At 40.5% G+C, this 26043-nt stretch overlaps 1 protein-coding gene across 1 annotated transcript in view; it reads left to right on the forward strand.

The window, feature by feature from the left end:
• Positions 1-5172: 5172 nt before the first annotated feature.
• Positions 5173-26043, forward strand: part of TENM1 (teneurin transmembrane protein 1) — an 828896-nt gene continuing 808025 nt past the window's right edge. The window contains exon 1 of the mRNA XM_051969260.1: positions 5173-5604. The gene's annotated coding sequence lies outside the window, so the exon portion shown is untranslated. The remainder of the gene's footprint in view (positions 5605-26043) is intronic.

The following is a 26043-nucleotide window of genomic DNA, read 5'->3' on the forward strand; positions in this document are numbered from 1 at the left end:
TAATCATCAGTGATAGTGGTTCAGAAAGTAGATGCCCATCGGACCCTTTGGTGAGCCCTTAGTTTGGAGAGTAGTGCTAGTGAGTGTTTATATTGAGATATACTGCATAAAGATGCAACAGGTTTGAGGACACCTTGTTAAAGCGGTTGATTTTGTATACACACTTACTGAATGGTGAGTGACCTGCCATGGCTAAAAGTTACATCTCCTTTTGTTGTTATTATTATCGTGGTGATGGTGGTGGCCATTTTAAAGATTTTGTTTTCCTTCCGGTAACTCCAGCTTCAACTGCCAGAAGAGTAGGTTCTTAGTCCAAGGGCAAGGTCCAAGTGAGTATGCAACAGGATTGGAAAAAGAAGCAATGGCATTGGGCCCCCATTTGCCCTTCTGAGTTGTGCTTGGTTGGATGTACAAGTACTACTCTATCCAGTTCACTCCCTCTGAACAGATGGAAGCTCATTCCCACCCACCCAGTGGTCATACCCAGACTCAAGTGAGCTCCCTCCAATGCAGCTGTCTTCCCCATAAGGCCCTAGAACTGGACTAAAATATGAACTTACTAACAGAAAACTGGTGACTGCATTTTTACAGCTCTTTTATGAAAGCCGTGTTGGGAAGCTACCTTTTCATGCTTCCAGTCTTTGCAGCCAAACAATAAGGGCACCAGTAGCATCCACGTTTGCCCGGTAGCTGATTCTCAGATGGTCTCGCTATCGGTTGAAAAGAGGGGAGGGGAGTGGTTTACCATAGCAAATGCAAATATGGAAACTAAAACCTGGGAAACTTGTTGCCATTAAAACAACAGCCACAAAACCATCTTCATTTCAGATTGTGCACATTGGTTTTCTTGATGTAATTGTTATTGAATTTGATCTAATATGATTGTAGTTACATTTTTCCTTATGAAGGAGCAAGATTGAAATCAGTGCTATTTTCTACTTTGACTATTTTGCCAGTAAATCCAAACAAAGAGAACGCTAAGAAAAATTATATGCTGTAAATATTGGCTTCTAGAATAGAATTTTGATGGGCACATAGTAGAAGATAAATACCTGTTGATTGAGTGATGATTGAATTGTAAGGAGGTTGGTAAAACCACTTAACTTTACCCCATACTGATTTCTACACCTAGGAAAACAAAGTAATTCTCTTGACCTATGGCATATGATTATTATAAAAATAATGAATATTTACATAGTGATTTAAGCTAAAAAGATGGAAGCTACACGGGGAGGCATATTTTCTTAATGAGTGACACAGCTCTTTGAAAGTTTCTAGTTTTGTCATTGAATGACAGAAAATAGATATCTAGCACATTATGATTTAAAGTGAAATGCCAAAACTACACTGTTAGTCTTACTTAATTGATCAGATTATCCTTTTGAGAAGCCTCTCTAAAACTTGCAGTCTGTATCTTTTTTCCAGTACTTATATAAGAAAGAGCACTTCTTGGCCTTAGAAGCCAAGCTACTTGAAAATTTTGCAATTTCCTGTTGTTTAAACGTGTCCAGGGAATCTGTAAAGCTGAATAAATGCTTTTAGGAAATCCACCTACAGTATCAGGATATGGACATCTAGAAGCAGTAAATCAGCTCTGAGGAAATGGAGAGAACTGATACCGTCCTCTGCACTTTGGAATTAGGAAGGAAAAGACGGGTTTTGAGGCAAAGAGAGGTAGGCAGGTGAAGACCAATGAATTAAGGACACCCACCAGGGAGCTGGGGAAAATGGGGAAGGAAAATGAGAGAGAAGTATGTGAGAGAAAATAAAAGGAGGAGGTGATAGAGGAGAGAGCAGAAAAAAGATTAAACTGACTGCAGACTTGCCAGGAGAGAAATGTAGGCTGACTCTCTTCATAAATCCACATTTCACCTGTCCCTGCCTTCAAGGGTCTCAAAAAAACAAGTAGATAACAAAAAGGAGAGGAACAGGGAGAGATGCAAGAGAGCACCCATGAGCCGAATAGGTCTGAAGCCATTGTTTAATCTCCATAAATTTATTCTCTTCGGTTCTTGGTTTCTAAATGCATCCCCTTCCCCAGCTTCCCTGTTCTTTAATGAGTCAATACTTCTTGTAAAATAAGGTAACAACATTTCCTTAGGCTGAGAGCAGTCAAAGAAAAATCATTGATTCAATCTTAGCCCTGGAAGGGACCTTAAAGATCATCTAAGCCGATCGCTTATTTTTACAGAGACAACTGAAGCCTGGAGAAGGAGAGGGACTTCCAAGTCACTCTACAGGTGACTGCCCACTTATTTCTCTTCAGTAGCCTCCTGCTGCCTTACAAACTGGCCGAGAATCCTCAAGTCGTTTCCAACTACAGTTCTTAAAATCGAATCCCTGATTCGTATTTTTTTTTTCTTTGTGAGTTGAAATCGTTCATTTGTTTTGCGGGGGAAGAGAGGAGAAAGCCAAGTCAACGTACATTTGGGGGAGGGGGTGAGAAGAAGCATTATATAGCTGTCTCCCTTTACCATTTCGCCCACTGCTTTTTACAAAATCTGAATAAGAGTACTGAAATAGTTAGCTCCCTTCGGCGTTCTTGATGTTGGAGGTGGAAAGAGCAGGGCAGAGGGGGCAGAATATTCATCTGCTGAGGCAGAAGTGGCGTCGGGGAAGGACAGAAGGGAGAATGAAGTTCTGCTCCACCCCTGCCCATTCTGTGTTGCGATGGTCAGAGGCTGTAATGTTCTTCTTCCTTGATTGGATGGGCACTAGCATCTTAGCATCAGAAACGGGGAAAATGGGAATATGTTTGCAGATCTCCCCCTGGCGTCGCCCTTAACTACCTATACCACAGCCAGAGGAGCCTGGCTTGGTTAAGATTAAGGTCCCTCTAGATCACGAGCAAGACATTCTGTCTGCCTAGGACCGGTGCTCTGAGAGAGAGAGGGAGGGAGGGAGGGAGAGAGGAAGAGAGAGAGAGAGAGAGAGAGAGAGAGAGAGAGAGAGAGAGAGAGAGAGAGAGAGAGAGAGAGAGAGAGAGTGTGTGTGTATATATGTATGTGTCGGAAGCTGCAGGGGCAGCACCTCAGAACAAGTCTTCCCGGTAATTAGTGCTAAGACTCGAAACACGCCTTACCGCCACCCCAAAATATGCTCTCAACTTGGCTGGTTGATATTAGTACTCCCCACCCCCGCAGCCTCGTAAAGACAGACAGACAGACACATAACATACGCACACCCTTCCATTTCTTCACCAGCAAGCTAACAAGAAAAACATCTTTCGCTAAAAAAAAAAAAAAAGAAAGAGAGAGAGAGAGAGAGAGACAGAGAGACAGAGAGAGAGAGAGAGAGAGAGAGAGAGAGAGAGAGAGAGAGAGAGAGAGAGAAGGAAACGAAGGAGAAAAAGAAAGAAAAGAAAGGAAGGAAGGAAGAAAAGAAAGAAAGAAGGAAGGAAGGAAAGAAGGAAAGGGGAAAAAAAGGTCCTACGCCCTCCTCGCCCCTAAATTAGCAATACCTGGAAACTGTCCTACACATTGCCCTAATGCCCCTCTCCTTATACAGCTCCCTCGTGCCTCCTGCTTGTCTAGGGGAGGGGAGACAGAGGACTAAAGGCGAAGCTCCTTTTTCTACTTTGCGGGTGCTCCCGGCCCTGTACATGGGGTCTCCCCCGCTTTCGGCTCTGAGGAGCAAGTGGCGGGCTAGCTCCTGTTGCCGGTGCGCCCCCACCCCAGCCCAGTCATCGCCGGCCCGAGTGATGGATGTTAGTGCAAATGTTTGCTAATGCCAACTCACATCTGGCCGGGCGGTGCGGATGCGCCGCGGCTGCCTAGCGCTGTCCCCTTCCGAATGGCCCGGTTTCCCGAGCATGCCCAGTCGGCCCGGGAGAACTCGAGGAGGGAGTTTCAGGGCAAGATTCCGCTTCTCCACTTTTTCGCTGAAGCTGAGGTGGGTGGGCTGGAAAGGCTCAGGAGCGAAGGGGCAGAGCTTGAGGTTCTGTACAAGTACGGGGCCAAGCCGCCCAAGGGGCCGGGCTGCGGGTGCCTGGGAGGAAGCTGGACGAGGCGAGCGCCCCAAGCCAGAGGAGATCGCCTCCTCTTTCCTCCGAGCTGAGGGCGGGGTGGGGGACGTGCTGCTTCCAGTGGCTGACATTAGGAGCTGCCCGATGTGAAGAGGCAGCCGGAGCATGGGAGGTGCGAGCGTCGGGGACGATTAGGTTCCGAGCCCAGTTCAAGATTTGCGGAGACCAGCTCCCTGGGGACTTTGGCGAGGTGTGTGTGTGTGCGTGCGCGCGTGTGTGTATGTGTGTTTGTGTGTGTACACTCGTGCGTGCGTGTCTTGGGGAGGGGGAAGATACAAAAAAATTTTTTTTTTTTTTTGCCAAAGTTATACTGTGAAGACACTTTGCATCCTTTATAAGGCAATGCCCAGAAAGCTTGCCTTTGCATGCCAAGTCCGGTTCGCAACTTCTCAGCCCTCCTCTCCTTTCCTCCCACCTTGCCCGCCCCAGCGCTAGCTTTTCTACGCTTTGCCCCACTCCTCTAGGCTGGCTACCTGCACGTCTGCCCCTCCTCCTCCTCCTCCTTTTCCTCCTCCTCCTTCTCCCCGTGTCTCAGCTGCGGCTAAAACCTGGAGTCTCAGGGAAGGAGGGGGGAAGCCCGATTCTGGTCGCTGTGGAGCTGTCAAACCGGGCATGCTCAGTAGACAGGGCAGGTTTTTTTTTGGTGGCGAGTGGCTGAGAAACATTTTTTGCACCAGCGGCAGCGGCAGCGGCAGCAGCCTCAGCCTCAGAGAGCGGCGGCAGCAGCAGCAGCCGCCGCCGCAGCGGCAGCCGACTCTCAGGCAGCCGCAGCAGCCCTAGCCGGGCGAGCTTCGGCGGAGCTTCCGAGTTCCCTTCCGAGTCACCCAGTCCACAGAGCCCCGGCTCTCCTCTCTCCTCTCCTCTTCTCCCCTTTCCTCCGCGCATCCTGTCTTTCTCTCTTTTCTTTCTCCTCTCTTTCTTCCCTCTCTCCTTTTTTTCTTTCTTTCACTTGCTTTTCTCCTTTTTCTATTTTCTCTTTCCTCTCACTCCTCTCTCACGCACACATACTCCACCACATACTTGAATTTTCAGACTTGAGCAGTGTCTATCTCTCTGTCTCTCTCTCTATCTCTCTCTCTCTGTCACACACACACACACACACACACACACACACACACACACACACACACACACAGGCACGCGCTCACACACCCGACCGACTCTGACACTTGGAGCTCGAGCGCCTTCCGAGCTGCAGCCGGAGCTGGGGCTCGCTCCCTGGCTTTTAACTCCGGAGGAGGGGAGGCGAGAGTGCCGAGAGAAGAGCCCGGCTCTTGCTCCGTGTCCCGTCCCCCCAGTCCCTGCCCCTGTCCCAGCCGCTGCCGCCGCCACCACCGCCTGCTCCTCCTCCTCCTCCTCGGCAGCGCAGGGATGCGGCCAGCCGAGCCGCCACCTCCGCCTCTTCGGCAGCCGCAGTAATGTGGATTTATAGTCGCTCCTCTCTAGAGGCTGGCCAGTCCCCGACACCGACCTCGGCACAGGCAGAGGCATCGGCGCCCCGACCGCTTGCCGGGCTGGGCAGAGGCCGGCGCCGCTGAGCACCTAGCAGCGCAGCCCAAACTTGATTTCAGACTCGGGAGGTAGGTGCGCTCCTCCCGGGGCCCCGGGGCTCTCCCGCGCTCGCTCGCTAGGGAACTGCGGGGGAACTTCGCCCCGGGAGCTCGGGGCTCAGGGAGTTCCACCGGCTTCCCCGTGGGGAAGGTGGTGGGAGGGAGGCTCAGTGGGGACCTTACCCCCGAGGAGTCCCTTAACCCCGGCGCTCCCCAGAGCGGTGGCTGGAGGATGCTCCACTCCGCTCCGCATTTTCCGCGCTCTCGGCTCGCAGCCCCGAGGGCTGACTGGCGAACGAGCGAGCGCTCCAACAAGTGGAGCCGGCTACCAGCTCTGGGGCTCGCTTCGCCCAGGGGAGAAGCGGGGAGAGGTGAAGAAGACAGAGTCCCGCTTGGTGGTCGCCCCCTCCGTCCCCAGCTTCGAGGCTCTCTCCCTCGCTTGCTTGCTTTCTCTTTCGCTAAGCCTCAACTTTCCAGAGACCAGAGGATCATCAACTGGGGCGCCTTCCCCCAAATCCCGACGCACTTTTTTAAAATTTATGATTATGATTTTTTTAAAGTCCACCTTTGTTTGCTAGAGGCAGGGCTCACCTTTTCTCGGAACCCGTGTCATTGCCTGTACTTGGCACCTTAAGCCTTCCACATTGCCCCCTCTATGGTCGAAAGCGTTCGGCACATCTGTTGAGTGCCCGCGACCCGCTGGATGTAGCCGGGGGAACATTCCCTGGACTTGTCTCCGTCCAGAAAGAAGCGATCTCTGGCTCAGCTTTAGACTCTATCTTTTGGGGATTTTTTTTTTGTTTGTTTGTTTGGTTTTCATCTGCGCCCGGGCTGATTTTTCCACTTGTTTGGTAGCTGTTCTCGCTTCTGGGGTGGGGGGAGTGCGTTGAACCCGGGCAGACTAGCCAAGGGAGACAGCCTGTGGTTTACAATGGCAAGGGATAGTCTGCGTGTCAGCTCCGAGTCTCCGGGAACCGGGGCGGGTCGGGGACGGGCTCGCTGCTACTAATCCTTTCCCCTCGGTTGCCTCACCCTGGGTAGATAAATACCCATTTCTGCTGCAACGCGAAGATGTGGGAGGAAGGTTCTCTCCCGTGGGGACTAAGGATTCTCAGTTTAAGATGTGACTCTTCCTCCCCGTAGCTCCTGAGTGGTGAGTACCGAGCGCAGTGAAAATGACCCGCAGAACGCGGAAGTTGTAGAGGCTCGGGACTGAGATACAATTCCCCAAACCAAAGCGAATGCCCCGGGAGCGCGCTAATAAGGAAAGCTTGGCTAGTGCCGAACGGCTCCCGTTGGTGCTAACTAAAGGTCACGGGCATCTTCCTCGAAAATGACATGCTTTCTCTCGGATTGTAATTAACAAGTCCGACGCGCTGCACGGGGAAAGGAAATCGTTGTTTACCTGTTTGGTGAAAACATTACAAATAGCCTCCTGGCTCGTTATTTGTGGGGAAAGGGAGCGGCGGAAATCAATCTCTATTCCCCGAGCTGAGAAGGACCAAGTCCCTACAACAGAACCGTGGCAGGAAGGCTCAAGCTAAGCGAGAGAAAGCTCGCGGTGCTAAGGTGAGCCGGAGCCTTCTCTTCGGGTATCACCCTCACCCCGTGGTTTTAGTAGAAATAGTCTTTTTTCCGCCTTCACTCCCTGCCTTTGGCTGGTATGAAAACAACTTTCCTAAAGGCATAAGTAAGCCGCTAAAGGAAATAAATTGGGGGGGGGGGTGCAGCCGGCGGTGGGGAGATGAATAGCTTAGAGTCAGTAAGGGAGATTTTGGGAGACGTTTCAGAAGTTGCTGTTTTAAAGCTTTATTTATTAATTTGAGAGCTAGACACTATCTTCTATGTACATCCCAATGGTGGAGGGACTTTTTCATAGATAATGGATGCATTTGAAATAATGTTTAGACAATTTCTCAGATTAGTCCATATTATTAGCAGGGTTTAAGTTTCTTTGCTCCCTTGAGTGATTTTTTTTTTTTTTAAAGCACAGGTGTTCCTTGAAAATATCTCTTCAAAATGAGTGTAATTTTTTTTCTCTCCCTTTTTAAGAGGGGAAATGCAGGGGGACAAAAGGGTGGAGAGAAGTATTCAGGTGTGAGTGAAAATTGACAAAAGAAAGAAATATATCCAAAGGTCTAGATGAAAAATGGCTTCTGTGAACGGTAGGATGTTGCAATTCAACCATTATATGTCGGGAGTACAGTGAAGTGTGCTTAGCTTTACCATCCCAGTTATCATACCTTTTAGATGCCCTTTACACAAAGATTTTGGCTGAAACTCATTAACAATCTACCATTCATGTTGAATTTACTGGAAATTACTTTCCTTTGTGAAACTGCACAATTTACTCTTGGTGTGTTGGTGGTGATAGGAGAAGGTTAGAGGAAATGAAAGCTCTTGCCTTGGTCTTGAAAGCTTCTAAGCAGTAAGTAGACTTGGAATTTATTGCCAAAAAAAAAAAAAATCAAACTTCATTCTATATTAGAGACTGTGATAATGCAGTGATAATACACATGCTTTTTAGCTCTAAAGCTTTCTGACAACTTCATTGCCTACAGATTTAAATGCTGTTTACAAGTGGTCAATATGGATTATAATGGTATGGTTATATTTAGTTTACTAGCAATCCCTTTATAGGTCTTCGTAACCCAATTCTTTTTTTATCTGAATTCTCTGAGCCATGTATATATGTGTAATATATCACCTAATAGTTTTTTTAGGGAAAAAAAATCATAGGAAAAATAATTTTCCCAAGTGTCTATTTCAGAATGTCCACAAAACTGTAAGCATAATTGCATAATTTTACAGCTGATGTTCAGTATCTAAAGATACCTGTCTTTGGATACTAAACGTCATCTGTAAAATACGAATGACAGTGCTCTTACAGTTTCATATAGCCAATTCATTAGCAATTCTAACTTCAACAGTAATAATGTATTATTAAATAAACAGCCTTTCCTCCCATTTACCTCGATAGAAGGTCTCTAATGTGTTGTCAGGAAAACAACAGGCAGTTCAGATGGGGGAAAATATTGTCAGAGATCCTAGCTGTTCTGGTCAGCAATGTACATATCTAGAGATGTAGTGACTGATTTAAAACAGAACTGGAAGGGAGAGTTTCAGCCCAATTAAGTCCCCAATGACTTGCTTTGATTCATCTGTGATTTGTAATTGTTGTACTAGATAATTATTTTAATGGGGGTGGGGATAGAAGCTTGTTTTCTCATTTAAAGATGAAATTAGTATCACCAAATCTGGTTTAAATTTCTTTTCTACTCTTATTTTTATTGATTGTTAGACCTGAGGGAAGTGAGAATCAGAATCAGTTAGAATCTTCTTTATTCCTAGCAGCCTCAATGGCCAAAACCCTGGTAACATAAATAGAGAGCATTCTGTTGTGACTCTGTATGCTGCTTGGACCTTTTTTTTCCTTAAATGCCATTAAAAATCATAACATATATCAGGATTTTTAAACTGGGAACTACAGATACACCCTCTGCAAGATGTTCAAGGATAGGTTTCCGGAAATCCATTAACTCAGATGGAGGAAAAAAAAATTGCCTTTTTTTTTTTTCACCACCCTTGAACTGAAATCCAGCATTTTCTCTGATTATTTAAAAACAGTATTCCAAGGAGAAGTCATAGGTTTCACCAGATTGCCAAAGGGGGTCAGTGACACACACAGAAAAAAAATTAAATGCTTGCTCCAGAACAATCCAATGTGGTCACTAACATTTTGAACCTTGCCCAAAAAAAGAGATCTGTAGTTTATTTTTTTTTTTGGGGGGGGGGGAGAAGCAATACTATATGAACTCTGATTCTTTATAATAAATATAATCTTCATTCTAGGGGCATTCATAGCATTTCTGCTCCCAGTCTAACCAAAGTAGATGGAATCATAAAGTATTTTAACAGTTGATTTATTGGACTGCATGCTACTAAAAATAGCATCTCACAGTCCTATAAATCAAGTCTATTAAAATCTTATGTAACTTCAGGGTCTCATTTCTAGAAATGGAGGTATCATTTTGGCTACCTTACAGCATTGGTTTTTAACCATTAGTCATTATTTCACTTCCTGTCCAAGCCTTCACTTTAGGTAAACAATGGCATATGGTAAAATGTGCATATCTGCCAACTAACCACTACCTTTTGGGTTTTGTTCCAAATGTGAGGTAATGATTCTGAAGTACAGGCGGTTGGTTTTTCTTCCCCCAACTTCATGAAATGGAAAAAAAGAAAGAAAGAAAGAAAAAAACAAGCAAACTATACGATGGCTCACACACATATACACCCCACCCACACACACACACCTCTCCTATAATATTAAGTATAACTCTCATTCTGAGCTCTCACCTCTGTGTTTTTGGTAGGTATATACCCAGCACCGATTATGTCACTGCAAATACATGACTCCTAAAATGTGTGAAGTAGCCATCCCCTGGTCCAGATGTGTGGCAGCAGGCAAATCAAAACCCTATCCTGACTGGCTAAATTTTTAACCTCCCCACCTGATGTGTGTGCCATTTGACACAGCTGATGAGACTTAGAAACCAACAAACCACTGCTACTACTGCCAACAAAATCTTTTGATTTTAAAATTTAGAGTCCATTAAGTTACCTTTACTTGGGGTTAGATTTTATTTTGTATGCATCTAGAACTAGAGAACAAAGATGGTATAAATCTTCTACTCCATCTACGATAATCTCCTGCTTGGCTATCTACTCACCTCAATCATGGATCCTCATGGCACAAAAAGCCTAACCTCTATTTCTTAGTTTCTCTTTAAGAGAATTTGTTAGCAGATTTCAAAGGAACTGGGAGGAATCCTCTATGTGCTAACTTCTCATTTTGTCCTATGCCATATTTCCCAAAGTCCCTTTTTCTACCTCCATGGAAATTAGATGGGACAAATGGAAGTCAATAATTCAGTACAAGAATCGCATTTTTTTATTTGATTTAAAAACAGCTATTTGGTCTCAGTAAGTGTTGGATGATAAGTGATTTATTAGGTAGTAATTAAGGGCTAGAAGTAAGGAGAGAAACTCCAGTTGTGATTTCATTGTCCTGTCCTTCTTCCAGTGTTGATCAGTATCTTCTCTGCAATTCAAAGTTAAGTGATTTGCTCCAGATCATACAACCAGAATGAGTCAGAGGTGAGATTTGAATCCAGCTCTTGCTGGCTTCAAAGTCACATTTCCAAAATCAGCACAGATCCCTCATTTTCCTCAAGGACTTTGTCAATATACCAACTTTTTTTTTTTTACTTTTCTCAAGCAATTCGTCATAAAAAACCCTTGACATTTCATGTATGCGCATCTCTACAACTCTCTAAAGATGATCCCATCTATAAAATAATTCTCTAAAGACAAAGATGCTGGAAAAAAATGTTCCTTCAAATAATGATTTAGCAGACTTTGAGGAGTCGAGTTATGGATAAAGCAAAAATACAATATAAATGGCATTTGAATTTTCCAAAAGGATTTGGTTCTTCTTCCTTATCAAATGTAAAATCAATTTTATTAATATGTCCATATCTCACTTTAAAAAATTATCATTGTACAGACCAAATGGATTTGAATACATTTATTTGAAATCGGAAAAACAGTCATTTTTACCAGTTACCATAAAGCATACTGATTGTTTTAATTTCAATTGACAAAGTTGTCAGTTGATAAGTAGTCAACAATGAGGAAATTGCCTTTTAATGTTGCTCATATTCTGTTGTAACATTTTTGTGGCTGATTACGACTTATGAAATTGAATTTTGGAATCACAAAGTCTATATGAGCTGAATTGCAATTCATGCTAAGCTTTTTGGAGTAGCAGTTATAGGTCATGAGAAACTAAATTATTCTGTGTATTTATAGCTGTGAATGCAATCTCACATTGTGGCTAAGAGAGAGTGATTACTATCAATTACGATTTTTGCTCTATTTTGAGACTGTTTTGATTATATATCAACAATGACAACCCTAACAAATTCATGTAATGTGTTACTATTTCTAGAAAGCTGCTAACTCATTTACTTAGAAGGGGGTAATGAGGAGGGGGATTAAAGTAAGATAAAAATGGATTTGCATTATTTGATTTTGAAGGTGACCAACATTCCAAAATATAAAATAGAGCCTAAAACGCGATTGTGGATGGTCAAATGAATCGGTGAGTACATTTCGTGTGGCAATAATAGTTTTCAGTCTTGGAAATGATTAGAAAAACATTATCTAGTCGTTAGATATTGAGTTTTAATATATTCTGTTTGTAAACAATTTTTTGACTGTCATAACATCCAGATAAGAAGTGAAAATTTCATCTGAATGATGTCAAATATCCAGATGATTAAAGTATTCAATCCAGATGTTTAGTCATCACGGAGACATAACCCTAGTTTCCATTTGGATATTGCCCTAACTTTACTTTTGAAATCTTTGATGCTCCAGTGAAAGGTACTGTATCTCTTTGTTGTGCTAACGTCTGGTCAAGTCGTCCTTGTAACAATGTACCAGAACCCAGTCCTTTCTGTTGTTAGATGACAATGAAAATCTTGTTTATTTTCACGAGTGAACGTAAGGGGAGGCATTGGAGGTGGGGAGTCATTGTTCATAACTGAGATGAAAAGCTGATTACCGGTTGAGATCAGGGACAAAGTTGCCCAGTTGTCTGATTTTTCATTATTGTTTGAGTGTAATTGTATGTATTCTTCCTAATACTTCTATCTAATTTAGACACCTGTCAAAGCAAATGTGCCAGATTAGCTGGACTCTTGGCTTATTGGCCATATTACTGCCTATATCCCAGCTGCATATATTTTAAGAAAACTCATCAGTTGTTCACCGAAATTACACAATGATTCTGCAGATGGCACATCTCAGTAATCCAGGTTTTTTTCAGGTACATTTAAAATTAAATGTCCTAAGAGATGATTAATTCAGGAAAGTTATTGATAATGAACTCATCTTATTCTACACATCCTTTGCACCCATGATGATGCCTTATTAAAGGTGTCTCAATCCTGCTAATTGACACCTGTGTTTAAATATAGAGGTGTATAAATACAACATAGCTACAAGCTAAGCTTTAAATGCAGAATATATTTGAAATTGAGTGAATTCCTATCAACAAAATGTTTATCATCATTATCAGTGTTTACTCTGAGCATTACTCCTTATGTTTTAATGATATATCGACAACTGTTCTGTTAAATTGTTAACAGGAGATAGCGGTATAAAAGTTCCTTTACTAACTCACAAATGGGAGAAAAAAATACAATCCTGACCCCTAAGGGCCATTTCTCAAAAAGGCTAGAAACTATTTTATCATGAATTTTGCAGACATTGTTTACGTTAAATTCCAGATGAGCAATTTTGCAGTGTATGAATGATTTTTATTTGAATGCTTAAAGAATTGTTTTATATAAAGAACAAATAAGAAAAGTGCTAAATTAGTAAACTAAATGCATTTTCCTCCTAGGAAGATAGTATTCCATGAAGTGACTACTAAAGGATGATGGGCCATGGGGTGGTCAGACTCCTGACCTGCCACTGGCATAGCCTTCAAGAGTCAGAATCCTCCCACACGTACCACGATGAGGCAGCAGAGAAGACTTTAGAAGAAGATTATTTCTTTCCATTAGGTCATCTGTCCAGATTAGAACAACATGTTGTAGACCAACTAGACCAAATCTTTAGGGCAAGCAAACAATGGCAGAGCAATTTAGAGCCTTTGTGGAAATTATCCTGCTCTGAATCTGATTTTTCATACACGTAATAGGAACCATTTTGATATTCTTTGGGGGGGGGGGTGGATAATGCCTCTTTTCAAATATATTGTTAGAATTTGTAATTCTTCATTACAAATATATTCTTATCATGTGTTCAGATTTCACATTTATTTAGCCCAGGAAATTGGTGGGACATTATTTATTTTTGGGTAAAAATCCATGAAGTGTTAACATCGGGGTGCTATATCTTTTTCATTGTTTTGTTCTTTTTCCCTATTTGAGATATTTCCTTGTTGAAACATTGGACAACTTGTGAAAGTGAGGTAATTTTCATGTAAACAATTAGAATTCAGTGCAAGGGAAATTATTTTAAGGGCAATTTAACACAGGAGGGTGAAATTTTTAGAATATACTTCTGTAAAACATTCAATAAAACATGCTTAAGAAAATGTGTTTAACAATAATAGACTCAGTGAGAGAACTTCCAGCCCCTGACATTTGGTTTAGTGCCCTGGGACAAGCCTCATTTAAGAGAGGAAAAGTTAAGGTTTACACAGAGCCTGGCAATAATTGAGGTTCACAATGCTGTTTTCCACATACTCCGAGTGGCATCTTCTCATACTGGAAGCCCCAATGAAATATTGCTTATTACATAGGTAAATATATGCATTGGATCAAATAATCAGGACTTCCCAACCATGGCTCCCATGTAGTAAGTAAGTAAGTAACCTACAGAATGGGTTCTGAGAAATTAGTACTAGGTAACTACTAACCCTCTTCCTGCTGCAGGTGTCAAACATTAATTTATTTGCTTTTATGTTTGTGATCTAATGATGTCCATGTTTTTTTGCTGACATGAATTGATATCTTAGGATATTGCTCTTAGGGTGTTAATTTTGAGTCAGCTGACTCAATTACATTTCCTTCCACCCCAGTGTGACAAATGGGGCAACTTAAACCTAGAGATGTAAAGGGAAGGACATGCCTACGGTCACCCAGCTAAAACATAGCTGGTCTGAAGCTGGAACCCACAGCCCGGATTTCCCGATGCCCATACTCTTACCACTACGTCATGTTGCCTATGTACATTCATATCATTTTCTTTTAAAATATTTTTATTAAAAATCTTGTTTTTGTTGCCTTTGTTTCCAAATATACCCTTCACTCACCTCCACTCCACCAACTTTCCTTTTTATCAAAGAATAAAAAAAGGTAACAAAAACTGGAAAATTCAGCAAAACAAATTTGTTAATTGAATGTTGAATGTTGCAGTACTCCATATGCAAAGGTAGCACACCTCTGCAAAGAAAGAAGAGAAATGATGTTCTTTTATCTCTTCCATCAGTCTTAGAATTTACATTGTTCGGTTTGGGATTTTTGTTGTTATTTCCATTTATATTGTTCTCGCATTTATAATGTTTTCAAATTGTTTTCTTCTTTGCTTACTTCACTCTGCATCAGTTGATGCAATTCTAGCTATGGTTCTTTGGATACTTAATATTCATCATGTCTTATGCTCTGATGATATTAAATATTATTAAGATTCAATATCAATCTACTATAACTCGTTTATCCATTCTGCAATTGATGGACATCTTCTTTATTTCTAGTTCTTTGCTATCACAAAAAGGCTGCTCTGAATATTCTGACGTGCATGATGAGACGTTTCTTTAGGTCTTTGACCTTCTTGGGCTTTGTGCTTATCAGTGGGATCTCTGGGCCAAAAGGTATGATCACTTAAAGTCATTTTCTTTTGCATCCTTCCAAAATGCTCTCCAGAATGGACCAATTCCCAGCTCTTTCCAACAGTGTATTAGTCTGCTTGTCTTTCCACAACCCTTCTGACACTATCATCGTCTTTTGTTATAAATTTGTGTCTTTTCAAAGCAGTGTCATGTTCAATGCAAATGCTGCCATGTTTGATTATTCTTTTAAAGGGACAAGTAGAAGTGATTAGGCTAAATGATCCAAATTATGTAATGAGCCTACTGAGTCAGGGTCTGAAAAAATTTTAAAATCTTCTGTACTAAGCCATGTTTTTACTCAGCTGAGACCCAATAAAAGCTAAGTTTATTCTCTAAAAATATGAGCAGGGAGTTCATAGGAGATTAAGGGAAGCTAAGGCCATTTTCATGTAGCTCTAGCAAAATGCTGGTGATTTACCTTGTATAAAACAGAAGTGATTGCCCACTATATTTCCTCATGTCATGTAGTAAAAACAATTAAGTGAAGTTAGACTATAGATTACTTGGCTATTCAGCCACAGTCACCTCTAATGGAAAAGAAGAAAAATAGCCTTGACAAGTTTTGGCAGGTCTGATCATTAGGAATGCTCGTGTTGCCAGAAGGTAGCCGCAGCCAAAAATGGGATCTTGTAAGTTCTTTAGATGCAAGGAAGGGAAGGACATTGTGGAGTTAAGTAGCTTTTGTCTTCTGAGAACACTGATCTTCCTCATTGGGATTAGTGTGGTGGTTCTCTCACAAACTCTTACTGAGTGAATAACTCCTTGGAAAAACACTAAGGGGGGCTCTAGTAGCCTAATCATTTGTCAGACATGTATTCTACTAGTCCAATGTCCCTTACCTGAGACATAAGTAAAGATTTCATTAGGGAAATGAAGCACACCTGTCATGGTCAAGACCCACTATAGAGACATTCATATAGGTCTAGGAGTAATAAGAAAGGTATTATCACATTTCATTTGAAATGAAGCAAGCAAAACTTTTTTCCCACTTGCCAAAGATCCTAGCCTTAGGCCACCTAGAATATTAAAATATCCAGTCAAGAAAGCTGAGCTTTTTTTTTTTCTCATAAAAATAGATTTTGAACTGTAAGGGACCTCAGAAGCCATCTAATCTAACCCCTATATTTTACAGAGAAGGAAACTGAGGGCCAGGGAGGGAAAGTATTGGGACTTGTCCAACGTCATACAAACTATAAGCATATTTGGCAATATTTAATTACAAGTCTCCTATCTGGAGAGCCATTGTGCTTACTTCTGCCCTATGCATACTTGAAGGTAACTGGGAAGTGAGCAGAGAAGAAAACTCTTTCGATAGGCCCTTTGCCTCCCACTAAGCTGTGACTTTCACCATGGCAAAATGCTGTACATAGGCCAATTTACTTTTTAAAGAGTTTTTGCTAACAAGCTGATGGATATGAAGCCAATTTCCACAGACTTGTTCTGGTTTATGTGGCACGGAAGCAAGAAATATTCCTGGTCATTGGGCTCCAAGTACTTTTGAAATGCTTTCCTTTGAAAGCTTTTGACTGACTTAGTCTTGGAAGGGAACCACATATCTTTCCTTAGGATTTTTCCCCCTATGAAAAATCTGTATCAGGCAATTAGATGGCAACTAATCAAGGGCAGAGATTCCATTTGTGAATGATTTGCATATAGAATATTGGGTACAAAAATGGTTAGCAACACTATGATGTCCTAATAGCATTATGAGATCATTTTGGTGAGCTTTCTCAAAGGTGGTGATTTTCAAATTAACCCATCTTTTAACCTGATTTCAGGTCATGTCCTTTGTCATAATTCACTATGTGGAAAGCCTTGCACCCCTCCAGATGAAATATTGTCCCATATGTAAAAATAGATATGGAGAGAAACCAATTAATTAAAGGCAGAAGGTTAATTGAAGCACCAACCATAAAGTGTTAGACCATTAGTGTTTTAAAATTTTTATCCATTTTTCACTTTTGTGTCATTTCAATACACTGTGATACCTAAGCAGCAGCCTCAGAGATTTCCTTAAGTTTACATTTTTAAGAATATATGATCTGAAAAAAAAAATAAAAAAATTAAAAAAAAAGAATATATGATCTGGAAGAAAAGACATGATGAATAGAAAGCCAGTCCTGGAGTCAACAGCCTTTAATTCCAAAGCTGCTTCTAACAGTACTTAACTTGGGTACCATGGACAAGTCCCTCAACTTCTCAGTTCCCCTTTAATACTCTTTAAGGCTATAGATGAGTTATTGATATGTCATGGTAGAAGTAGTTTACAGGGAGCCAGTGAATTCCTTCCGTCAATGATACTACAAATCTGAGACAGACAGACAGACATACACACACACACACACACACACACACACACACACTCCTGAGCCCCCATCACATACCTTCCCTCCACACATCTCCAAAAATTTAAAACATACTAAATGCTGTATTATCAGTTATAAGAGCTAGAATGTGTATTATTTTTCTTGAAAAGATACTCTGATAATAGTCATTATACAGTGAATATGTGACAATAAGATTATATATATGTGTATATACATTATATATGTGTCTGTATGCACATGCATACATTATATATAAAGCAAGTAGAGTAGAAACGTGTATCAATTAATTTTAGGCTTGGGAAAGAATTTGTTTCAATTCTTATCAAGGAAGGCTTTGAAAAATAAATGAGAATTTGGCTATGGATATAGTAGGACCCTGGGCTTTCACAGAGGGAAATTCCCTTATGGGGAATTAGTTCTCTAAACCATTGAAATCACAGCTCTTTTACCCCTTTACCCTTTATGAAAGAAAATTGCCCTCTCTTTCAATTATCAGCTCTTCAAAAAAAATTGTAAAATTCTTAAGACCCAACCACAATTCCAGAAAGATCCTTGTAACTTTTGTGTCAACATTATAGCAGTTTGGGCTGGGAAGTGGGTTATTTTTATTGTTCCCCTAAGCAACACAGTAGTCTTGGGTCTGAGGATAGCTTTTAGTTACAGTTATTTATAAGGATGCCTTTTGTGAAGATATATCTTTTTTATACTGGGTCAACAAAGTTAGGGATCCCTCCAGTCAAGAAATAGTGCCCTGTCTACAATTCTCAGTTGGAAAGTGAACAAAACAGTTGTCAGTGGACACAGTGTCAAAATGGTCAAATCATTTCAGTAGAAAAAAACAGTCAAAACATTTGTTGGGCACCATATGCATAAAACACAGAATATCTATTAGTAATCAGTATCTAAGCTATTCCATCTACAGACAATGTTTTTCAATATACTCTATATGTGCCCATTACTTCTCTGTCAAGGACATATTTTTATTATATATTATTTTATATTATTATTTTAATAATAAATTAAATTATTATTAAATGCTTTTTCATTACAAAGCATATGCATGGGTAATTTTTCCAACACTGATCCTTGTCAAGGAAATTTTTAAATAATCCCAAGGTTGTCCTAGGCTTTCAGAAATTTTGTGGCAGTTTCTACCATATAGCCACTAAGTTGAGTCCTATGTCTTGGAAGTTCAGAGCCAATAAAAATATTTACAAATGGTGTAGGAGTGGCAGCTTTCCACTAGAAACATCCCCCCCCCACAATAATAGAACAAATGTTTCAATTTTGTGAACCTTAGCTGGCACCATGAATGTTTATGGCAGAAATGAATGTTGGAATTGGTAAGATAACGCCATGTAAAACATATGCTGGTGACACGATTTAAAAAACAAAAAACAAAAAACAAAAAAAAACTTGGTAGTGTAGATGGCACCCAACTGGGAAATTTATTTAAGCAATGTGTTTACTATTGCATTTAAATCTGGTTGACCAGAATGCTTAAGGAGTAGAAAATTGGGGCTAATTGAATTTTCTAGTTTATTCCTTTAGTAAGCTTTGTAAATCATAAAATCATAGATGTAGAGATTTGAAGGGGTTCCAATATTCCATATATTTATTTATTTATTTTTGCTGAGGCAATTGGGGATAAGTGACTAGCGCTGGGTCACACAGCTAGGAAGCATTAAGTATCTCAAGCCAGATTTGAACTCAGGTCCTCCTGACTTCCAGGTCAGCACTCTATCCACTCAAGTCCAGTATCCTGTCTGCTATATCCTATTGCCTAATTAACTAAAGATTAACTAGAAAACTTCCTGTGGTTTCAACCTTTATTAAAGAAAATCCCTGAAAAATTTTTTACTTAGGATTACCATAAGGCAAAGATAATTACATCTTTTTTGATCAATGAGTGTCTAACTTTGGCTCAGGGTAGTCTTGAATGTGTCAGTGTTTGTGTGAATATGTGATGAGCTTAGGGTAGTACCAAGAAGTTACTCTGGTTTCAGTTTAGTTCAGTGATGAAGAACATTTTTTTTTATGATTTACCTCCATCTCTTAAAAGTAGAGAGTAGAGGAGGGGATAGAAAATTAGCTGATGATTCTAATCGACTGGCTTCTAGTTAAGGGAAATTTGTATCATACTGGTATTTTAAAATGTATTTTAATCATCCAGGAAGTTCATTTTGTCACTCAGCCAATAGCAGAGACTTTCAAGGATGATCATGGTCTTTCAAAAGATCATATTAATCTAAAAATGCTATTAGATCTTAATAAAGTATTAAAGACAGGTTAAAAGGCTTATTTCAGGGAGGGACAGCAAAGGAGAGGGAACAAACAAAAATCTTCAGGAGTAAGAATATTAACTTTGCCACTTAAAGGATTTCCTTTGGAGGAATTGTGAATTTACTCACTAGGAATGTTAGTTTCCAGACTCTCATACTCCTATAGGAATTGAATATTTGGGGAGTGGTGGGAGAAAGGAGAATGTAAATCCTGACAAGCAGAAGTGAAAGAATGGTTCAGAGGTGGCAGTGACATATTGAAGCTAAGAACATTGCCTAACCCTAAAGGAAATGAAAGCAAAAGAATTTGAGTTTAAAAGAGGGCCTCATTGTTTATTAGAAGCAGCAGTAGATGTAGAATCAAGAGCACTGAACACAGAAAAAGAATTGTGCTTCACTCCTGATCCTGCTGCTGTTTAGTCGATTCAGTGTCTGACTCTCTGTGACCCCATGTGGGTGGCAGAGATACTGAAGTGGTTTGCCATTTCCTTTCAGCTCATTTTACAGATGAAGAAACTGAGGCAGACAGGGTAGAGTGACTTGTTCATGGTTACTAAATGTCGCAGGTCATGTTTGAACTCAGGCCTTCTTGATTCCAGGCCCAGTGCTATATCCACTATAGCACCACCTACCTGACTTCTGTCTCTGCTACTAATTAGTTGCGTCTTTTTGGATAAGTCCCTCCCTCTCTCTCTGAACCTCAGTTGTCTCTTCTGTGAAAAGATAACAGAGTTACATATTAAGTAAAATTTCAACCAGTTCCCAACATCCTGTGATTCTAAGTAATCAATCAAATGAATTGCAGGCAATAATTCAAGAAGGGCCAGGTTTTTCTCTTGTGCCAATTAATTCAAGTCAACCAAAGTTGATGTTTTGATTGGATTAAACACACATACACAAATCTTTTTGCTCTGTGCAAAAAAGCACTGGTTGTTTATAGAGCCTACATAAGGCACCGTGCTTAAAAACAACTGCAAAGCAGATGTTTTGTAGGAACAACTTTGTAAATTAAGTAAATAAGAAGTGCTTTTTAAAAAAAATTAAATTGATCAGCTTGATATGGCAGCTGGAAAAGTTCAGATGTTAAGAGAGGGAAAGTAACAGAAGTGTGGAGTTGATGGTCCTCAGACCACTGCTAGGATACTCTGCCCTCTTCTGGGCACCACCTTTTAAGAAGGACATTGGCAAGTTGGAGTTTCCAGAAGAGGACAGTCTGGGTGGTAAAATATAACAGGTTTATGCTATGTGAGGAGCAAATGGAAAAATGGTGATTGGGTAGCCAAGTGAAGATTCAAGGCAATAGGATAGCTATATCAGAGTGTTTGAAAGTGTGTCACAGGGAAAAGAGACTAGGCTCATCTCTCGGACTCCAGAAGGAAAAAACAGGAGCAATGGGAAGAAATTGTCAAGGGGAAGTTTTAGGCTTGAACAGTTTCCTAACAATTAAAGCTATCTAAAGGCATGATGGGGCTATTTGGAGAGCTTCCCCTCATTACAACTTTGCAAGTGAAAGCTAGATGGCTATTTGTTGGGTGTCATATAGAGGAGACTTTCCATCAAGAATAGGTTGTATTAAGATAGCCTCCTGGGTGTCTTCCAACTGATATTCTGTAGTTCTAAACCAGTACTTCTCTATCCCCCAAAACCGGTTGGAAGAGATCTCTGGTTGCTTTCTGCTAGTGACCTCTCATCCTGAGTTCAGTAGTTTTGGAACTGATGCTTGGTGAAAACTAGCAAGTTTGTGCTGCTGTCAATCAATCCAGTTTTCTGTCAGCCTCTGGAATGAGGACGGTACTTTTCTTCCTTTGGCAAAGTGGCCGCTCAAGGTCAAGCATTCCACTGTACTCTGGGACCAGCCAAGTGCATAACCCAATGACTTCAGACTCCAATGCTTCCAATCTGGCACCTTTCATGAGCACTGAGTTCATATTAAAGCAGTTAAAATATATTCTCCTTCATCTACATATCACAGCAATAACAACCTGGGCACAGGACAGTGACTGGGAGCAAATAACCACTTGGAGTTAATGACCTGAGGTACAGCTGAAGGACCATCGACTCTTTCTAGTCAGTCTTTCATACCTATAAAATGCCCTATACCCAAAGTGCCAAGCCTTCAATAATTTTCCTGTCTCCCATCAGATTAGGTAGTGGCCATAAATAATAGAGTTTAATACATAATAATGAGATGTGGCAATACAATCAAATATCAACAATGATAGTGCACCCAAAGATGGCTATTCTGATGATGAAAGCTAAAGAAAGTAGTAAATGAAGTTTATGGATCATAATATTTTAAAAAGGATTTGAGATGAAATATAAGGGAGAATTCACCTAGTTTAGGGGAACAGTTCCCTTTCTTTGCTCCTTATTTCAGTGATGAATGATCTAATTTAGAAATAATAATAAAAAAAGCTGGCTCTGACATTTTTCTTAAATGGATTGTTTAAATAGCACATGTTCAGCTTTTTCTCCTCCTTTTTTAACACCAGATTCTGCAAGTCATTTTAGGGACATGTAGGGTACGGCACAGTGACATATACTTTGCCAGAGGAAGTAAGCAGAGTTTAATGTATGATGATTCTGCCCTAAATGTGCTGATTAAAATCAAGGCTCCTATCTCTATTTAAGATTCTAATTTGCACCTAGAGAACGTTAGATTTGATTCTTGAACCCAGTGACTTTTGACTTTTTATACTCAGTCTCCTTAAAGCATGGCATGGGCCCAGCCCTTTGAAAGGCTGGTAAAAACTAAGGGCCCCTTCTAAAAATCCTATTTGCAATGCATAAAATGAAATACAGAAGATTTACAAAGAAAACCAATGATCTTGAAATAATATTATCATTAAAAAAAAACAAACAAACAAGTTATGATTCCTGGTTATGAACTCCTGACTTAAAAGCCATTTTATGCTATTAGTTGGCTATAACTGGCCATCAAAGTCATCCTTTTCTCCATTAGTCTAGACCTGTCAGTGTCTCTGTCTGATGTGTTTGAATAGCCCTTCATTAAAAAAGAAGATGAAACTGTGGTAGCATTTCTTTGCTGTGGAAAGAGTGAATATAACATGTTTTTAAATTCATTTTTAAAAATGGCATAGTCTTGAGGTCCCCCCCCAAAAAAAAGGTTAGGTCTTGATCATTGTATTCTGAGTGGAAAACAAGGTACTTGGAAGGAAGGGGTTATGCTGAACCCCAGGGTCACTTCTGTAGAATGTGAATGAGACCGTCAAGGAAAGTGGATAGATTTGATGTAGTTCAAGTGAATAATATTGATCTGGCTGTGGTAGCACATACACACATCTGTGGTTGGAAAATTCTCAATCTGATCTCCTCCCAATGAGTCCATAAAATTGTAGAATAAGCTTAGTGTGAGAGAACTTATGAGCAAGAATGTGGTGAGATGTTAGTTATATCCATTCATTTTCAAAGCTTTCCAGGGAAATGACATTTAATTGTGACATCCATCATAAAGAAGACTTGACGACATTCTTATTCACCATCTGCATATCTTGAAGATTTACTGCTTATCTGCATCTTAAACTTTCTTTTCAGAGTGGATATCTTATATCTTCTACTTTATCTTAGGATATGGCTCATAATAAACACACATTGGAAGATCAAGGAAATGTAGGTGCCTTCTTCAGATTTTATTTTATTTCTTTAAATATTCAGCTCACCTGCTTTTAGAGGAAAAGCTGTAATGGGATGTTTCCTTCACCCCCACTGCTCCAAATATAAATCCTTGAGTTTTGGGTAAGTATTTGTAGAGAAGGCGTGATTGGCAATGCATCTGTATTCCCAACCCTGATGACTGGGAAAATGAGATCTACAGTTAATAGAATGACTCTAGTGGCTTCCAGTAAATCTCTTTGTGAGTGTTATTTCAGCCCCACTAATATAGCTAACCTGACAGCTGAAAGCAGTAGTCTGTTTTGGGTGAGGCGAAACCCACCCTTTCCAGAGACCTCCATCTCACTTTAATAAATTTGAAATCACTATTTTTCTCAGTCCAATATACTTCCAAAGCATCATTGAGGACACACTATATATTTCTAAAAAACTGAAATCAACGCAACAGGGCAATGTAATGCCATGAGCTATAGCATACAGTCAAAAATAGCCAGGGTCTTTTCAATAGAATGACTATCGAATTGCTGACATTCAGATGTTGTTGCTCTCTTTACACTAGATGTCTGACAAATGTCAGATGAAAATATTCAGCTGATGTGACTCAAAATAGCTGTATTTCTTGAATTCATCAACCACCTATTTTGTCCCAGCCTAAGACGTAATATGGTATATATGCTCCAGTTTAAGAGGCATTTTAGGTAAAAGAGAAAAATATAACTCCAAGTATGCATGCGTGTGTGTGTGTGTGTGTGTGCGTGTGTGTGTGTGTACAGATATTCCCTGTATTTGGGTCTGTACTTCCATTCCTAACTGCATAATTCTCAGAGCCATCCATAGTTTGAATAAGTACATTACAATAATGCATAGTGTGTTTTTTTAATATTAAAACATGCAACAATTTGATCAAGGTGAATCATAGGCTATAGAAGAGTGGGAAGGATCTCAGGACATAGCTAGTTTAATAACTAAGACAGGATCTTCTCTATAACACCCTTAGCAAGTATTTTCTAACTTTGACTTTGAGACTTTTAGTGAAGGGGAACAACTCAGATCCCAAACAGCTAATTCCACTTCAGGGTTAGCTCTAATAATTAGGAAATCTTCCCTTACACCAATTTTCAATTTGTTTCTCTGCACCTTCCATTTATTTCCCCTGGTTCTTGCCTCAGGAATCAAGCAGAGAAGATAGCTCATGTTCTTCATGTAGTCTTTTCTTCCACAGTCCAAACCTTATCGTATAAATTCCCCTCCTTTGGATGGTTACTCTCCTTTGGATACTCTGGTCCAGTTTATCAATGTCTTTTCTCAGATATGGAGCCCAGAACTGGATATCGTACTCCATCTTTGGCCTGCCCAGGGCAGAGGACTAGAGACTACACACCTCTCTAGTTGAGAACACTATGGCTCCTGCCTTAATGCATTACATTAGCTTTGTTTGTTGTTGCATGGCTTGATGGAGAGCTGCCCCAGAAACTTGGAAAATCCAGATTTAAATACTGCCTCTTACTTCCTAGCTTCATATTGAAACTCTGGAACACTAAGCAAAACAAATCAACTTTCTGTGACTTTAAGTTGCAGAAAGTGTCGACTTATATTCGTCGATGGAGTTTTCTCACTTGGGAACTCTATCATTTAAAGTTCTTTAGATTCATAGAACTTGCAGCCCACTAAAAACTGCTTAACTTTTTTCTTTCTTTTAAAATTGTATTTTATTTTTCCAAATACATGTAAAAATAGTTTTCAGCATTCATCTTTGCAAAACCTTGTGTTCTAAATTTTTCTTCTCCTCTCCCCAGCGAAGACAGCAAGCAATCTGATCTGGGTTTAAACATCACATATCTTTCTCAGATGACCTGTCCATGGCTATACCTCCCTTTCCCACCCATATCATCTCTTCCCACTTTAGTTCTGTGAAGTTGGCTTTTTTAAAAATTCAAATGCAACGCATATAAGACAGCTAGATGGCGCTGTAGTGGATAGAAAGCTAGGCTTGGAGTCAAGAAGACTCATCTTCCTGAGTTCAAATCTATCCTCAGAGACTTCTTGGCTGTGTGACCCTGGAAAAGTCACTTTACCCTGTTTGCCTTAGTTTCCTCATCTATAAAATGCCCTGGAGAAGGAAGGGACAAACCCTGCAGTATCTCTACCAAGAAAACCCCAAATGGGACCGGTCAGGAAGAGTTGAACACAACAGAAAGACAACAATTAGATTGGGCCCAGTTTGCTAACCTGTGGAGAACTTTATGGATTCTAATTCTGTTAAACATGGTGACAGTTTCTCCTAGCTATTTGTTATCCATGAATTTGATTAGCATGTCATCTCTGCCTTTGCCTGAGTTATTGATATGAAGGTGAAGTATCACAGGTTTGAGCCAAGATCCCTGGAGCATCCATAGGAGCCTTTATTCCAAGGTGACATTGCCCTGTTTATGTCTGCCATTCAATCTGCTTGGAATCTACCTAAGTGTATTCTTGTCTCAGGTATACCTTTCCATCATTTCAAGAATAATGTGAATGGCTTTATTAAATATTTTCTAGCATCTGGGTAAAATATATCTACAAAATTCCTTTGATCCACCAGCCTAATAACCCTGTAGGCAAAGAAATTAATTTGGCCCGGCATGGCCTATTGTTTAAGAAATTGTGATAGCTCTTTGTGATCATTGCTTCCTTTTCTAGATTTGCAACTCTAATATCTAAGCGCAGAGACCTGAAGTCAGGAAGACTTCAATTCAGATCTGACCTCAGGATCTTAGTA

This window comes from Antechinus flavipes, chromosome X, assembly GCF_016432865.1.
Source record: "Antechinus flavipes isolate AdamAnt ecotype Samford, QLD, Australia chromosome X, AdamAnt_v2, whole genome shotgun sequence".
Taxonomy (NCBI): domain Eukaryota; kingdom Metazoa; phylum Chordata; class Mammalia; order Dasyuromorphia; family Dasyuridae; genus Antechinus; species Antechinus flavipes.